This window comes from Lepidochelys olivacea (genome assembly GCF_965140295.1).
Source record: "Lepidochelys olivacea isolate rLepOli2 genome assembly, chromosome: 13".
Lineage (NCBI taxonomy): Eukaryota > Metazoa > Chordata > Testudines > Cheloniidae > Lepidochelys > Lepidochelys olivacea.
In genome coordinates this window covers 412,687-430,285 of record NC_140423.1, presented here as the reverse complement: position 1 = coordinate 430,285, position 17,599 = coordinate 412,687, and the positions used below count along the sequence as shown (strand labels likewise).

Sequence of the window (17,599 nt, the reverse complement as noted above, 5' to 3'; positions counted from 1 at the left end):
TGAGATTACTGGTTCTGTGGATGAAGGGAAAGCAGTGGATGTATTGTTTCTTGACTTTAGCAAAGCTTTTGACACGGTCTCCCATAGTATTCTTGTCAGCAAGTTAAGGAAGTATGGGCTGGATGAATGCACTATAAGGTGGGTAGAAAGCTGGCTAGATTGTCGGGCTCAACGGGTAGTGATCAATGGCTCCATGTCTAGTTGGCAGCCGGTGTCAAGTGGAGTGCCCCAAGGGTCGGTCCTGGGGCCGGTTTTATTCAATATCTTCATAAATGATCTGGAGGATGGTGTGGATTGCACTCTCAGCAAATTTGCGGATGATACTAAACTGGGAGGAGTGGTAGATACGCTGGAGGGGAGGGATAGGATACAGAAGGACCTAGACCAATTGGAAGATTGGGCCAAAAGGAATCTGATGAGGTTCAATAAGGATAAGTGCAGGGTCCTGCACTTAGGACGGAAGAACCCAATGCACAGCTACAGACTAGGGACCGAATGGCTAGGCAGCAGTTCTGCGGAAAAGGACCTAGGGGTGACAGTGGACGAGAAGCTGGATATGAGTCAGCAGTGTGCCCTTGTTGCCAAGAAGGCCAATGGCATTTTGGGATGTATAAGTAGGGGCATAGCGAGCAGATCGAGGGACGTGATCGTTCCCCTCTATTCGACATTGGTGAGGCCTCATCTGGAGTACTGTGTCCAGTTTTGGGCCCCACACTTCAAGAAGGATGTGGATAAATTGGAGAGAGTCCAGCGAAGGGCAACAAAAATGATTAGGGGACTGGAACACATGAGTTATGAGGAGATGCTGAGGGAGCTGGGATTGTTTAGCCTGCAGAAGAGAAGAATGAGGGGGGATTTGATAGCTGCTTTCAACTACCTGAAAGGGGGTTCCAAAGAGGATGGCTCTAGACTGTTCTCAATGGTAGCAGATGACAGAACGAGGAGTAATGGTCTCAAGTTGCAGTGGGGGAGGTTTAGATTGGATATTAGGAAAAACTTTTTCACTAAGAGGGTGGTGAAACACTGGAATGCGTTACCTAGGGAGGTGGTAGAATCTCCTTCCTTAGAGGTATTTAAGGTCAGGCTTGACAAAGCCCTGGCTGGGATGATTTAACTGGGAATTGGTCCTGCTTTGAGCAGGGGGTTGGACTAGATGACCTTCTGGGGTCCCTTCCAACCCTGATATTCTATGATTCTATGAAACAGAGCTTGTGGATACAATCAGGATTCCTCAGTCAAGTCCTTCTGGGGGAGCAGGGAGTTTAGACCCCAGCCCTGGGGTTCCCTGTGTTCCTCCATCCAGCCCCAAACTGAAAACTAAACCCCCCAGCAGGCTCCCTGCTGCAGCCTCTGTCCACATTCCTGGGCAGAGGTGTTACCTCCCCCTCTCCCTCCTGGCTCAGGTGACAGGCTCTCAGGTCTCCCATCCCCAGGGCACATTCCCAGGTCAACACTCCCCCCTTCCTGCTGCGTCACACCGAGCCTACCACACAAAAACACTAACTGCAGCCAGGGCCGCAAACACTGTCTCACAATGCAGAGTCAGGGCTGGAAGTCACCTAGAAGCCCATGCTCCCAGGACCAGCAGTAGGCAGGTTCCAGGAGTCCTGGAAAGTGCGGGTGCAGCAATGGCTGTCGGGCACTGTGCTGGCAGAACTGTGAGGGGTGCCCGGATGCCAGAGCAGGGCAGGAGGTGCAAGACAAGGACTGCAGGGAGAATGCTGACCATGTCCACAAGGATATTTACTGGAAAGAGACAGCAGTAGGCTGTGGATAATTCCCATCCCCTCTTGCTCAGCATTCTGAGAAGCAGAGTCTTTGGATCTTGGGATGTGAGCTGATGTCTCCTGTCTTGCAATGGCCCCAATGTCGTCAGCTCTAACGAAAGCACACTGGCACATGGACCCAAACCCTGTTCGCCAGTTCTGAATTGTCTCTGCCGGACACCAGCCTCTCTCCAAACGAGCCTGTCAGTGGCTTATTAGGACAGAGTTCTTAAGTGCTCCTCTGTCACTGCTCTGTAGTTTGAGCCCGTTCAGAGAGCTTGCACTCAGCTTTCTGTGCCTCAGAAATGCCGAGCAATGCCAAGGGCTGGACATCGCAGCATGGTCTGCCAGCACAGCGGCTAGCTCTCTAGTCAGAGCTGCAGTGCCAGACGCCACAACTTTGGCTCCAAACTATGTAATCCATCCTGCCTCAACTAATCCTTCTTCTGGGCCTGGGCAAAGCAAAAGCCTGCTCCATATGCTCCCCAGAGAGGCGCTCACATCCCATGCACACCACACCACACCCACGGGGAGCGCTCACACCCCATGCACACCCACAGGCAGCACTCACACCCCATGCACATCTGCACCACGCCCACAAGTAGTGCTCACACCCTATGCATACCCATGAAGAGCACTCACACCCCATGCACACCACTCCCCATGCACGGCCACGGGGAGTGCTCGCACCCCATGCACATTACACACATCCACAGCCCCAGGAAGCCAGGATGCACCAGAGCCAGCCTGAAGGACCAGCCCAAGTCCAGGCTGTGGTGATAGCAGGGAAGGGGCACTGGGGAGAGGTGCACACACAGCTTAGTGGGACTGGCACAACCTTCACCTGGCCTGTTTGAGGACCAGAGTTCAAGTCTCACCTCTGACTGTCCCTTGCAAATTAATACATTAATTGGCATGTCAGCCTGTGTATGAAATGAGGAAAAGCAGCTCCCTCTGCTGGTGCATGAGATGCAAGGAAAGGGCCCATGGCCTCCTTGAAAAGTCCAAAACTCACAGCTCCTCAGCAAGAGATTGGGGTGAAGAAATGCAAGAACCTGCCCTGTCAGCTGCAGGTGTGGGGTGCCCCCTGGGGCCAAATGGCAAGGCCTGGAGCAAGGAGTCGCTCTGTGCCCATGTGCCTGATGGGTACTCAGTTTCCTAAAGCACACTTGGCCAAGCAGCAGACGGCTGCTGCTGCTGTGCAGGGCAACATGGGGCAGATCTGGGAGCACGAACACAGCACAGAAGGGCCTTTTATTATGAATGTCCTGGCTGCAGAAGGGGAGACACAGCAGAGGAGCAGGGAGATCATGCCCTGGCTCTTCCATCAGCAACGCTGGAAGAGAAATTTTGCCCAGAAAGGCACCATGACCCAACAGAAGCGTCAGAGTCACAGAAAGGATTTTATAAACACTTCCCAAACCTGGAGCAGAGAGGTCATTCCCAACATTCTATGGCATCTGTTTAACTACGATGGAACCCAACCTGTTATTTCCCTATGAAATCCAACAGGACATTTTGACAAGGGAGAAGGCCCCCACAAGGGGTTAAAGGGACATGCTCAACATAACCCCCCAGTGCTTCCCTGCTACTGCTACAACCAACCCCCAGACTCTGACAACAGGAGAGGAAAGAGAAACCTCTCCCCCACTACTCACTTTTGTGCACATGGCAGGCGTGGCTGGAGCCAGCATCACTGGGGCCCTGCACGCCAGACGAAGTGTCTCCCTGTTTGTCTGGAAGTCTCACACAGCAACAAGGCAGAGAAAGCATTTCTAGATGACTGGAAAACCAGGAAAACTGGCAGGGGGTCCAGGAGCATGGGGGCCTGGGAGGAAGCTCAGCAGGGCCAGTTGGAGGAATAGGATCTGACGCTATTTTTAACTCATGTTCTGAAACTGGCTCCCTTCCAAGTGCTGCTGGTTTAGGTGTGACAGGCGCACTGGCCTGGGGGAGGTGAGCATGGGAAGCAGGAGAGTTGGGCTGCAAGACGTCCCCCGGGGGAGGGACACACTCACAGTTGGGGTGCAATCGCCAGTGACAGGGATCACTGAAAACCAGTGGTGGGGATTTGGGACTCCAGGAAGCAGCTGCCACAGGAATGGGGGCAGATAATCCCCAATGCCATCTCTCAGATGGCTGAAAACACTTGCTGGGGAATGCATGCTGCACAAGAGGAAGGGAAATAGGGGTGAAGGACAAGAGAGCCCCCCCAAGCCCAGCTGCTCTGGAGCTTACCCACAAGCAGGGGCATTCGCTTCCACGCTCAGGCCCCCTCAGAATATCAAGGAGCCTCCCTCCGAGTCTGTCATGGGGAAGAGGCATGACAAGCCAAGGGCCCGGTCCACAGGGGTGGCAGTCTCCCCAGGGGTAAAGCAAGGGAAGGGAGAGACCCTCGAGTCAGCATGCTCTTCTGGGCCGGTGATAGACTCAACCCTTGGGCCTGCCTGTCACTATTCACTCAGACCTCCCAAGGGCCAGACAAACGGACTCAAACCACCAGAGAGAAGCCAGCTGCCTCCTGCATCCTTGAACGAGTCTGGAGCCAGGGGCTGCAGGTGGCAGGGGACATGGGGGCCTCTCTCTTCACAGGCTTCAGTTGCTTCTGCCTCCCCTGCTCCCACTGCACTCCTGGGATCATTCTCCTCTCCACAAGTCTGAGGCCTCCCTTCCAGGCTCCTGTCTCCCAGGGCCACCCCTGGCCCGCTGCCCGCGCCCCCAGCTGTGGAACCCAGTTTCTGCAGGCTGTGGCTCACTTGCCCAGGCCATGCTTATCACAGCCCAGTAGAGGAGGGAGGGGAAGAGGGACCAGTGGGCTGGAACAAGCTGCTTGCCTCTGCAGGGGGGCTGACGCTGCTCAAGCACACAGTGAGAGCCCAGGCTGCATGCTCACCCAGAGCAGGGCTCTGGTGGTTTCTGGCTGATAGAGGTTTATCCCTAGAAGAGAACTACCAGGCCACTCTCAGTGCCAAGGGTGCACAGGACCCGCGCTGGGCTCCCTGCTTATCACCCTGGGGTCGTATTGTAAGCCGAGCCTCGGGGAAGCTCCACGGTGGTTCATTTTCTCCTCCAGCTGCTGCTGCTGCCATGCTGGGGTACGTGTGTCTGTCTGCATAGGTCTGTCTGTGCACCTCAGTCCACCTGGATCTGCATGCGTGTCTCTGCCCACGTCTACACGCTCCTCTGCTAAAGTCGGTTTGGTTATTTGGACACTGCTGTTACTGGCTGAGCCGTTTCTATGGTGACACCCTTCACTTCATGTGATTGGCTGGTTTTCGAAGTGCTGAAGGCATGTGGTCATCAGCAACTTCAGGTGAGTTGAGGCCCCCAGGTTCCCAGTCACCTACCGTCATTAACTTTGCCAGCTGCAGTTAATTAGGGTGAGATTAACGAAGAGCTCCCAGCACTGACAGTGGAGCTGGCAATGGAGCGAGGCAAAACTAACCAGAGAAGAGAGCTGGGGGTAGGGGCACAAAATCCCTTTCCTTAAACTCTGTGGATGTGTCTGGGGCTGGAGGGGAAACGACAACAGAACGACAGTGAGGGGGCCGTGCAGAAAGAGACCAAGCACGTGCAACAGCGATCACCTGGCTCTGCAGCGACGAACAACCTCGCACACAGCTCGAGTGGCCAGTAACCCACAGCAATGGCCTCTGGGCCTGGTGATCCCTTGTGCAGCACAGAACCTGCCCCAGGCTCGTCCCTGCCAATTATCTCTGTTCTCATGTGTCACGGAGTCCCCGGGCAATGCTCTGGAACTGCTCCCCATAAAGCCAGGCAAGACTCTGGGGCAGTCACCTTCCTGTGAGCAGCCTGTCTGCAGGACACACAGCTTCCACCTTCCTGGGTCTGACCTCGGAGCATTCAGCCTCCTCTGCCCGTCTGTGCGCTTCCCCCAGCGAATCTGCCCAGGTGGGGTCCTGGGGAAGCCAGAGGGTCCTGCCCCACAACTCCGCAGTCAGACGGGACTCTCAGCCAGCCAGTAAAACAGAGGTTTATTAGACGACAGGAACATGGTCTAACACAGAGCTTGTAGGTGCAGAGAACAGGACCCCTCAGCTGGGTCCATTTTGGAGGGCAGTGAGCCAGACAACCCCATCTGCACTTCACTCCATGTCCCCAGCCAGACCCAAACTGAAACCCTCTCCAGCCTCTCCTCCTCTGGGCTTTGTCCCTTTCCGGGCCAGGAGGTCACCTGATTCCTTTGTTCTCCAACCCTTTAGCTCTCACCTTGCAGGGGGGAAGGGCCCAGGCCATCAGGTGCCAGGAAACAGGGTGTCGGCCATTCTCTGTGTCCAGACCCCTGCACACACCTGCCCTCTCAGGCGCTGCAATTATCATACACCCTTATCCCACTACCTAGATACTTAAGAACTGCACAGGGGAAACTGAGGCACCCCCACACTATTCAGAGGAAACATTAAGAACAGTCCCGCTTCGTCACATAATGATCAAGTCCCAAGTACTTGTGCTCCGGGGCCCCAGAGACACCCTTCCAGCTATGCAAGCAGGAGGCTCTCAGCTCTGCCCAGCAGGTGCACAGCCGGCAGGCACTCCCCCAGGCTCCATCCCATCGCCCACACACACTCTGCTTCCCCAGCAGCAACACTGCTCAGCAGAGACTGAGCCCAGCTACTGGAATGGGATCCTCACCTGGACCCCTGGCCAACCTCCGGGGCCAGACACTGGAGTACACTCTCCCACTGAGCGCCAAACCTGTCTGTCCACACCTGTTAGACTTTAGAGATACTTTTGGGCAAAGTGCCTAACTAACGGCTTCGCTGGAGAGGAGCTAAAGTGGAGTCTACCCAGAGACTGGGTTCCTATTGGCTAGAAATTCCTGGGAAGGGGACAAACTGACATGATGTTGCAATTAATGTTGTAGCCTGCACCTGAGCACCGGCTCCATTTGCAACAGCCCTCCCTCTGGCTGCAAGGCCAGGCCTGCAGGATAAGAGCACTTCATCCAGCACTTCCGCCTTCAGCCTTTGCTTCATGTACGTGGCCCAGGCCAGCTGTAGGCGAGGCTGTGCAACTGGGACATAGCAGCACCACCCTGCTACGAGCTGATGACAGGGACAGGAATTCCAAGACCACGTGTAACACGTTTTCCTGACAGCGACTCCTGCAGGGTCTGCGGGGCAGTGCTCACCTGTCACCGCCAGGTCTGACCGGCTAAACTCTGGCAATCGGCATGATATGAATCAAGTACAGGGAATCTGGATCCAGGCAGCTTAGGGTGCAGGTGGCTTCCCTTGTGTGTTTGTCTTTCTCATGGATGCTTCTATAGCCCCTGTCACTGCAGGATCTGAGCACCTTGCTGTCTTCAATGTACGTATCCCCACAACCCTATGCGGCCAGGTATCCCCATTGTACAGTCGGGGCTGGGGCACAGAGGCTAAGGGATGGGCCCAAGGTCTCATAGGCCGTCTGTGGCAGAGAAGGGAGACCTGGGTTCAATTCCCAGGTCCTAGGTTAGTGCCCTGACCACTAGTTCATCCCCATCATTGTGACACCCCAAGGGGCGGGGGAACGATGCTGGCTCACAGTTACGCAGGGGGCGAGACACAGGGAGGAGTGGCGCTGGCTCACAGATACCCAGGGGTGGGGGGTCAGAGGCGAGGGGACAGCGCTGGTTCACAGATACGGGGGGGGGAGGGGTCAGAGGCAAGGGGACAGCACTGGCTCACAGATACACTGGGGACTTGTGGGAGGGGGGCCAAGCTAGCTCACAGATACAAGGGGGCTTGTGGGAGGGGGGCCGCGCTGGCTGATAGATGCAACAATCATACACTGTAAAAATTGACAGTTGAAACTAAAATTCAGCCTGCGTGTAAGTGCTCTCACTTGGGTGAAAGTCACCCCAAGTCTCGTCCCTGCATGCAGGGAATCCCCCCTCACTCAGGTGCTTCTCCCGCTCTAGGTGATGCCCCTGCCTGGAGTTGCTCCCAGCGATGCGAGCTCCGCAGTAACAGCACCTCCCCCATGCCGTGCAGCCAGCTCCTGAATGCTGCTCCCCGTAATGGTAGAGTCTCGCAAGGGCCCATGTGAGACCTACCCTGGGGCTCTCCAGTACCTTTGAGGAGCACCTATGGCTTCAGCAGAGGAGGTGGGAGACCCCTCGCCTCCTTCTATGGGGTCCCAGCCAGGCTCGGGAAAGGTCAAACCTCCCATAGGCAAATTCCCCACCTTTGCTGCCCACCGTGAAATTCCCCGACCAGAGGGAGAACACTGGGCACTTCGCTCCCCTGACATGGAACAGGTGGAAAAACAAAGCTCAGGAGAACCTGGAGGCAGCAGAGAGCCCCCCATGTGGCTGTCCAACCCACAGGCTTGGGGCGTATTAACCAGGATAAATTCCAGCACCGCACAGGGCCACTCCGCAACCAGCCTGCTCCCTGCACCTCAGCACAGCACGGGGCAGAGACTGACAGAAAGAAACAGACAAGGAAGGAGACACAAAGACAGCCCAGGGAGAATCTGGAACAGTCCCTGTAATCCAGACCCCTGCAAAGGAGAAGATAAAACAACTGGAACGTGATGTCCCTGCACATTTCCCTGGCTCTTTTTACAGGCTTTGCAAATAATAAAAAGTCATGATTAAATGTAATAAAGAATCTAAATCCTGGAGCAAGGGATCCCTGTGGTGACTGCCGATGGGATCAGTGTCTTTGGCTTTACATGCCCCAGCCCAGCCCTCAGCACAGAACGCCAGCAAACAAATCCAAAGCCTCAGAAGATGTAAAATCCCTGAAGGGGTGAGCAGGCAGTAGGCACCCGCACTGCATTAATGTTAACAAGCACCTAGCACCCCGCAAACCAACCTCCCTGCACCCGAGCCGAGACTGGCTGATGGACGCTCCTTGCAGCTGAACCAAGCAGGCAAAACACAGACTATCTGTGCTGAGGCAGAGCCAGGGCTGATACAGTCACTAACCCCAAACAAAGTCCAACTGCACAAGAAAACGAAGGGAAACAAAGCCTTCCTGGGGACAGCTGCCTTGGGTGAAAAATCAAATGCTGCAGGAAGATCCAGAAAGCAAAGGAAGTCACCGACCCCCATCTCCCTCCCACCTCCAGTTTCCTGAGGAGATACCTGGGGCACAGCCTGTGCTGGTCCGTCAGTCATCCTCGGGAAAGGAAGCAGACCAAGTGCTCCTGTCTCCCCTCCTGGCTGGAGAGGCACAGTCACAATGCCTGGCTGAGCTGCCACCGCCAGCTCAGAGCACAGCACAGGACAATGCCATCTAAACCTGGGAAGCAAAGAACATTCCAAGTCTAGGACCAAGGACATAAGGCTGGTCCACCAACCACCCTTCCCCCAGAAGCCACACAACAAACCGATCCCAGAGACGGAGCAGAGATCCAGGGAACAGCAAGCCAGTCACACACACTATATAGATTGTACACCCAATGCAAGGAATCCTATAGGTACATGTACGGTGCCACAAGTACTCCTTTTCTTCCTTGAAACATTATTCCTTATAAACCGACATAATTAAACTATAGGTCAGCACACGCACAGACATTTATTTGGTGACATTTTTACATAGATACATAAAATACACTTGCATATATATATACACACACACACACGATGAGAACTACCCAGGTATAAAACTTACTTATGCTCGCACACTCCGTACGATATGTACATGTACAAATATGTAAAGGCCAATACAGGAGAAAAGCAAGTATGGCCACAACACTCCATCCTTAGACCAGTGTCTCTACACATTTCAAACACGGGCTTTCAGAATGCAGAAAGTATTATTTGAAAAGGCGAGAGTATTTGTAAGGAGAGTGATCACTTTAGATAAGCTATTACCAGCAGGAGAGTGGAGTGGGGGGAGAGAAAACCTTTTGAAGTGATAAACACCCATTTTTTCATGGTCTGTGTGTATAAAAACATCCTCACTGCATTTTCCACTTTTATGCATCCGATGAAGGGAGCTGTAGCTCACGAAAGCTTATGCTCAAATAAATTGGTTAGTCTCTGAGGTGCCACAAGTCCTCCTGTTCTTTTTGAAAATTCTGTAATTATAATTTAAAGGGACAATGGCAAGTCAAATTTGACCTAAAACTTGGGTTTTCTTCAGAGAGGCTTGAAAAACACTTAATACCTCCATGCAAATAAAAATAAAGAGTCAATGGACATGAAATGGTTTTTCAAACAAACAAAGATTTCCTCTGGCTCCTTTGCAACCCAAATCCTGCTGCTTTGGACTAGTGCCTAAGATGATGAAAGTGAAATATACTAGAAACTGATTTTAAATAAAAGTAAAACAAAACTAGTCTGTTTTCATTGTCCAAGTGCAAATAAATCCCCAAATAACAAAACAGCATACATGGTAAATAGTCAATTAAACCCTGATCCTGAAAATCCTTATTCGGCTGAGTGACGATTTGCAGGATTGGGACTGTAGATGTTTTAAATACTCAGTTTTAATAGCCTCAGGTGTTGTTTGAAACAGAGGTAGGGAATTTTATTTTTATACATTCTCTTTCACCTGACAAAGGCCCTTTGACATAGTTTCTGTGACATTTGCTAATTTCACGTAAAAGGAAGTTTTAAAATTGGCCTGATTTCACTGGTGACTCCGCAGTCTGGAGTTTAAAATCCACGTCTCCCACTGCACAGTATCAGGCACCAAAAGCAAAGGGCAAGTGTTTGATTTGTATTGCAGGGGCAAAGCTGGTATTTACTGTATATCAAACTGTGATTTTTTTTCTTAAACCCAACAATTCCTGCAAGGAACCCAGTCTGGATCACTCTGTTCTCAATCTCACTGAGCCCAACGGAGTGGCACAGCTTGTAAATCGGGGCAGAATTTGGTCTACCTTGTTCAGCTTTCAGTGGACTCTCTGCTTCATGCTATAGTCATCAACTCGAGACCCTGTCAGCATTTCCAGGGGTTTGTCACAGAGACAGAAAAACACCATTGCAGCTGGAACACAGCCAGCAAAATCTCAGCCCAGAAAGAAACATGCAAGACTCTCTCGTTCCCTGCTTTTACTGTATAAAACTCTAAAATCAGCCAGTCTGGAGGAACAGCTTATTGGGGGACTTTGAAAATGTATGCAAAATGGCCAAAATCTGTAACTCTGAGAAGGGCCTGCTGCACTTGCTCTCTAGATAAAGGAGGTAGGGGAGCATCTGCAGGTTTTATGAGAGAAAACTCAGCACAACCTGATGCTGCATCTAAGCTGAGCTTCCTGGAAAACAGAGTCCACAATCTATTAAACTAGAGTCTGCAGGTTTCAAACACTCTGTAAATATCAGGCTCTCATGAGCGACTGAAACGGGTCCTGGGGAAATAGTTTGCATTTGAAATTTCCCCAGGAGAACAGAAATGACAGTTCAGGCTGTACCTGCAAGGCACGCAGAGAGCCGAGTGTTGCTGCTCTCATTCCCCAGGCCATCCAAGTACCCTCAGAGCACGAGGGAGCAGCTCACTTCACCCCGAACAGTCTCATACTCTGTCCTGACTCTCACACTGCACTGCCTTGTGGTTCATTGGTTTGAACATCACACGAGCGCTTAGCCCATGCTTGCTGCTATTCACATAACTGGTTCTGTAACCGGCGTTAATTTAAAAACACATTAAAAAGGAGAAAAAAATTAACTTTAAGGAACATTCAGAAGGACACAAGCGAACAAGAGGCAGCGTTGGGCTGCCACCCCGTCCCCTTGTGGCATCTGGGGGTACTGCCTGGGTCTCCCACGGTTAGGGCTCCGGGCGGAGGCATGCTACATGGGAGGCACTCAGCGCTGTACAGTATTGGGCCCCAAACGAGTGGCAGGAGCTGGACACAAAGGACAAGCAAAACCTTTCCCAGGTGTTTGCTGGTTACAGCACATGCTCCCAGACTGTCTGGGCAGAGATGCCTACTGGGCATTTGGGAGCCACATTTTAAAGGAGGAGAGCGCCTGTTTTAATACAGTTATTTTTAGTTTATGAGAGAACGCGGCTCCACTGAGGGCGAGCGCGCGCGAGCGAGCCCTGGCTCTGCCGAAAGGCAGCAGGGGAGACCCCGGTGCATACAGCAGCCTGCGGTTAGCAGGGGCTCCTTGAGAAAGGGCAAATGTACCAATCTCCTGGAGGCTGCTGGCAGGGGCTGGCCTGATCCTGGTCATGTGAATAAATAGGTCATTTAACTCTCCACGTTTAGACAAGAGCGAAGAACAAACATGACTAAAGGAATCTCGAATGGTTTCTTTTAAGGGTAACATTGGCGTGGGGTGAGCTGCAGCGAGGGGTGCTCCAGGAATCCCTGGGACTGACAGAGACACTTGTGACGATCTCCGTCGTCATGTACATATTGTACATGGCAAGTACCTGGAGAGGGGCCCCTGCCCAGTCACAGGACAGAGAACGGCTGATCTGCTTTACAGTCACTCCAGCTTCCCGAAGTCACTGCCACAGCCCCGGCTCCAGCTGGACCCGCAGGAGGCCTCGTTCCCTGAGTCCAGGGCTGCAACGGAGCCTGGACAGCCTAGGAAGGTGGCAAGGGTCACTGGGCTTTCCAGTACCACCCAGCTCGGATCCCAGGGTGTGCAGAGTGACAGCCCTTTGCCAAGCCGCGCCGGGGCACAGACCCTAACCCACCATGACCCTGCCAAGCCCAGGCTGGGGCGTCAGGGCCCTGCCGCCTGCTGTAACCGTGGCATCAGCCCAGTGACTCGAGCGGGAGGATGTAAAGCAGATGAGTTTGTGCCCAGTTCTTTGCCCAGTGAGGCCCCTCTGATCACTGCAGCTGGGGGAAAGAGCCCAGCCCCACAGCCCCTCGAGCAGGGCTCAGGGGAGTCACCAAAGGGCTTTAAACCACATTCAGCCCAAGATTCACGGCAACGGCCCCAGGCCCCCAAACCTCACGGCTCGGCCCCGCCCAAGGAGCCCCCAGGACCCGAGCCCTGGTCCGCAGCCCCGGCTCTGCCCGGAGCGGGGGGGACCCAGCCTGGAGCGGCAGGAAAGTTTGCAGCGAGGGGCGAGCCGCGGAAGTTGGGCTTCTCCTCGCCCCTCTGCTCAGGGGGGCCTGGAAGGGGGCGACCCGCCGCCCCGGACCCCGCCGCCTGCCCGGGCTGCAGCCGCAGGAGCCGGCGGCAGCGCTCGCTCCGGCTCCGGCTCCGTCCCCGTCCCCGGCCCCGTCCCCGGCTCTCACCTCGGGCGGCGGCTCCTGCCGGCGGCTCCGGCGCGGGCTGGGGGAAGGGGCATGGTCCGCAGCCGGCAGGGGACCGGCCGGAGCCGCTCGCGGCCAGCGCAGCCCGGCTCCCGGAGCCGAGCCGGCAGAGCGAGCGGCGCGGCTGGAGTGTGACTGGGGCGCCGGGGCGGGGAGAGCCGCCTCCCGCCCCGCCCCGCCCGGCTCGGCTCGGCCCGGCCCGGCCCGGCCCCTGCTGGAGACGCGCAGCGCGGCCGGGGCGCTCGCGGGGCTCCAGCCGGGGCCGGCCGGCGGCGCAGGGAACGGGGGGCTTTGTGCCACGCCCCACACCCGCATCCGGGGATCCCCCCACGGCCCCCCATGCACCCCCATCCTCCACCCCCACACGGCCCCCATGCACCCCCATCCTCCCTCCCCACACGGCCCCCATGCACCCCCATCCTCCACCCCCACACGGCCCCCCATGCACCCCCATCCTCCATCCCTCACACCCATCCGGGGATCCCACACACACGGCCCCCATGCACCCCCATCCTCCCTCCCCACACGGCCCCCATCCTCCCTCCCCACACCCCATCCAGGGATCCCCCCACGGCCCCCATGCACCCCCATCCTCCACCCCCACACGGCCCCCCATGCACCCCCATCCTCCATCCCTCACACCCATCCGGGGATCCCACACACACGGCCCCCATGCACCTCCATCCCCACACAGCCCCCCATGCACCCCCATCCTCCATCCCTCACACCCATCCGGGGATCACACACACACGGCCCCCATGCACCCTCATCCTCCATCCCCACACGGCCCCCATGCACCCCCATCCTCCCTCCCTCACACCCATCCGGGGATCACACACACACGGCCCCCATGCACCCTCATCCTCCATCCCCACACGGCCCCCATGCACCCCCATCCTCCCTCCCCACACCCCATCCGGGGATCCATCCCCCACACAGCCCCCCCACACCCCATCCTGGAGATCCATCCCCCACATGGCCCCCCTTTGCACCCGCATCCGCCCTCCCCCACACCCCATCCTGGTGTTCCCCTCCCCCACACTGCCTCCCTCAGCACCCCCATCCAGTGCCAGCCTGTCGCGTTCTGCCCCACTGTCCCATCGCTCAGAAGGCTCCATACAGGCCAAGGGCAATCGGGCAGCCCTACAGCCAGTACTAGACAGTGGCAGCCCTCCACGGGCAGCCCCAGTGCTGAGACGGCTGTAGTCCCAGCCAAGCTGCGCGTGGGGGTGAACTAACTCCTCACAAGGCGCGCCAACGCCGAGCGGGAGTCAAAGTAACAATTGCAAAACTCAGGGACTTCTCTGGGCGCTGCTTCCCTCCGCCCCCGCCCAGCCCAGCAGAAGTCACGCCGCCGAGTTTCTACCAGGCTGCACAGAGCCAGGGCACTGACAAACAGGAATCATTCGTTTTTACGCTGAAAAGCTGCCACCCCTGAGGCGAGCATGGTGCCGTTGAACCGCAGACAGTTACACGACCCAACAGTTTACAAGAAAAACCTGGGTCCGGCTGAAACTGCCTATGAACTGTAGGGAGCTCAGTGTAATCACCCGTCAGGATCTGGCCAGGACACAGCCGGCAGGGGATCTTGACTGATCTCAAATGGTCGGGAGCTGAGGGTCCTCCAGGATCACAGCCCTCCTGGCCCGGTGCTGGGTCCAGCAGGGCACCAATGGAGTCCGTGCCTCTTGCAGCAGCAGGGTCAGTGCTGCTAACTACAGGGGGTCTGAGCATCTCAGAGCCAAAGGGAGAGGGGCGGGGATGATTTGGGAGCCATAACCTTTGCGGGAGTTCAGGAAGCCAGAGAGAGGCTTCCTGGCATGCAGGGCACAGGCCGTGAGCAAGGCTCAGGAAGGGCGTGCCACAACAGAACAGTCTGGAGCTCTGTGCTGCCTCTGGGGTCTGCCAGCAGGGACCTGCCTCCCTGAGGGGGGCTGTGAAGTTTGTGTCCCAACAAACACTAACTCCCAAGCCAGAGTGCCCAGGCCACAGCCCGAGGGATGTCCACCCCCTCCCATGGTGCCTGGAATCAGCCTGTCCTCACCCCTGCCTGCTGTACAGACAGCTGGGCCCACTGGTCTCATCGAAGTGCCTGACAAATGCTGAGGTCTGCACAACACGTGTCATGCATGGAGGGAGCTCTCATAATACCCCCTCACCACCCGTCAGGGGGTAGGAAGCCTCCTCTCGGGGCCAGGGGCACCCTCCATCTGGACAGTGGGCACAGGGGAGGGGCAGCGCAAGCCCATGTCCAGTGGCCAGCAGGCTAGGTGAGAGGTGGAAGCCCATGGGCATTTGCCTGCAGGTGTTCTGCCCCATTTCTGCAGTGCTTGGACCTCCAGCCCCACCTTTGCTCACTCTCTGCAGCAGGGTGATGTTTATTTCTATTCCACAGACCCATCCCCACCGAGTATGGGGTGACAAGTGCTGCTGTTGGGGCGGCTGGACTCCTCTCTCTTTGACTCTCTACAGGAACTTGGCACAGCTAGCCAGGGCCCTGTCCCAGGTCTTCTCTACACAGCCAAGGGCTGGTCGGCCTGAGGCCAGGCTCATCTGACCCCAGACACCGAGCAGGGGTTTTATTACAGCCCCTTCCAGGATGGCTGGAATTTCCAACACTCAGGAGAGATGTACAGACAATGGCCTGAGATCAGAGATGAACAGCTCAGACTGGAGAGCAGGCCAGGACCACCCGGAGCGCCATGGGAGAAAGGCACAAGAAGGGAAAGGGATAGGAAGAGCAGAACCCAGCCCCAGGACTCTGCTTTCCAGGGTGAACTGGCCTTCCACATGCTACTCCCTCGGTGGGGTTCCTCCAGGCTCCCTCTGTCTTTGAATTCCTCTCTCCCTCTTCCATCTGCAGCCTGTCCACATTCCCTTCCCTTGCTGGCATTTCCCTTCCACTTTCATGCCACCTCTTTAATTCTCAGAATGGCTGAAACCCTCCTCAGTCTGCCTCGGAATCTGCTGCCTTCCCCTTTAGCTCTAAGGGGATTTCATCCCCATCTGGCTTCTCTCTCACTGTTTATCCCCCTCATTGATCCATACTACCCTTCGAATAGCTGCCTTTGTATTTTCTCACTCTTCCCAGTCTGCAGTGCTCTCCCTTCATTCTAGCCCTCCTTCCCCACTCCCTGGGCTCCACGCCCGTCTCTTTATTCTCTCCATCTCGGTCTCTTTTCTCTCTTTCTACCATTCACCTGTTGTCTTTCTGTCTCGGTTTTGTTGTGATTTGTCTTCTCTGCTCTGCCTCTTTCACGTGTCTATTCTCCCTTCTCTCTTTTTACTCCTTCTCTCTGTCTCTTCCCAATCCCCATGTTCTCCCTCTCTCTGGGTGCCTTTGTCTGTAGCAGTTGAAAGTTAAAAGCTTTCCCAACATGATCTTGAGCAGCTTTCCCTGGCGTTTCATCTCCACAGCACATTTGAAAAACTGCTCAGACTGAAGGGCCGTGACATGAACAACTAAAGAAATATCAGAAAAGAAACAGGGCCTCCCGACACGGGATGGAAATTTGCCATTTTCTCTGAGAAAATCTCCCTGCTTCACAAACACTGAGATTATCTCCCTCCACTGCTCTTGTTAACACAACAAGATAAAAACACTTTACTGGGATTTCCTCCTCTGGTTCTCAGACCTCCAACCTCAAGGAGGCTGCTGCTGGGAAAAGAGATTGGAGCCGTTGGGAGCGCCCCAGCCATCCCTGCTGCCCTGGTCCCCGCTGGGAGCACCCCAGCCATCCCTGCTGCCCTGGTCCCCGCTGGGAAAGTCCGGAGTAGCTAGGAGCTCCCCGGAGGCAGTACTCCTGCCCCATTCCTGCTGAGCTTTCTGCCAGGAGAGGCCGTTCCTGGAGTAGCAGGGAGTTTCCCCTGTGGCTAGAGCCTCTGCTCTCATCCCCACATTACCTCCTGCTGGCCAGAAGACGCTGAGCCCTCCCCTGACAGCCAGTGCCTCCTGGTCTTCTGCAGTTTCCACAGTATGCATCTGATGAAGTGAGCTGTAGCTCACGAAAGCTTATGCTCAAATAAATTGGTTAGTCTCTAAGGTGCCACAAGTACTCCTTTTCTTTTTGCGAATACAGACTAACACGGCTGTTACTCTGAAACCTGCCTCCTGGTGGGTTTGTCTTTCCTAGGCTGTCTGCCAACGGCCAGAAGTTGCTCTCTGCTCCATTAGGGCTGGAGTCGCTCCAGAGAGGGACTTCAGGAGAATGCACAGCAGAGAGCTGTGCTGCTTTCAGGCCACTCCTTGCTGGGCTCTCTCGCTGCAGCCTTTGCTTTACAGGGTTTCTTTCACCTGTGAGCGGGGAGAGGGAGGCACTGAGCTTAGCTGAGGTTAGTGGGAGCAAGAGTGTGGGGGGGCTCTGAGCTGCCTGACACTGCCAAGCTCTGTAATAGGGAGCAGGTGTTTTTGTGGGAATGCCTCGCTGAGAAGCCCGTGCCGCCTGCTCTCTCTACGCTCTGAACCCTGCTGCCGCACCCCCGCTGGAGCAATGGATCCAGCTGCAGAAGAGTGGGACGAGCTCTTGACTCCCCACTCTGGTGACAGAGCCAGCGCCCATTAATTGAACCCTCCATCCACTGTCCATGGCTGGCTGGCTGGCTATCCATCTCCCCGTCCAGCCAGCCAGCCAGCCAGCCCTCCCTCCACTGTC

The 17,599-nt window shown here is 55.5% G+C and overlaps 1 protein-coding gene across 3 annotated transcripts in view; it reads right to left on the bottom strand.

The window, feature by feature from the left end:
* The window catches only part of CDH22 (cadherin 22), a 181,034-nt gene extending 167,972 nt beyond the window's left edge, over positions 1 to 13,062 (bottom strand). For all 3 annotated transcript variants that reach the window (XM_084645984.1, XM_084645985.1, XM_084645987.1), the window contains exon 1: positions 12,930 to 13,062. The gene's annotated coding sequence lies outside the window, so the exon portion shown is untranslated. The remainder of the gene's footprint in view (positions 1 to 12,929) is intronic.
* Positions 13,063 to 17,599: the final 4,537 nt, after the last annotated feature.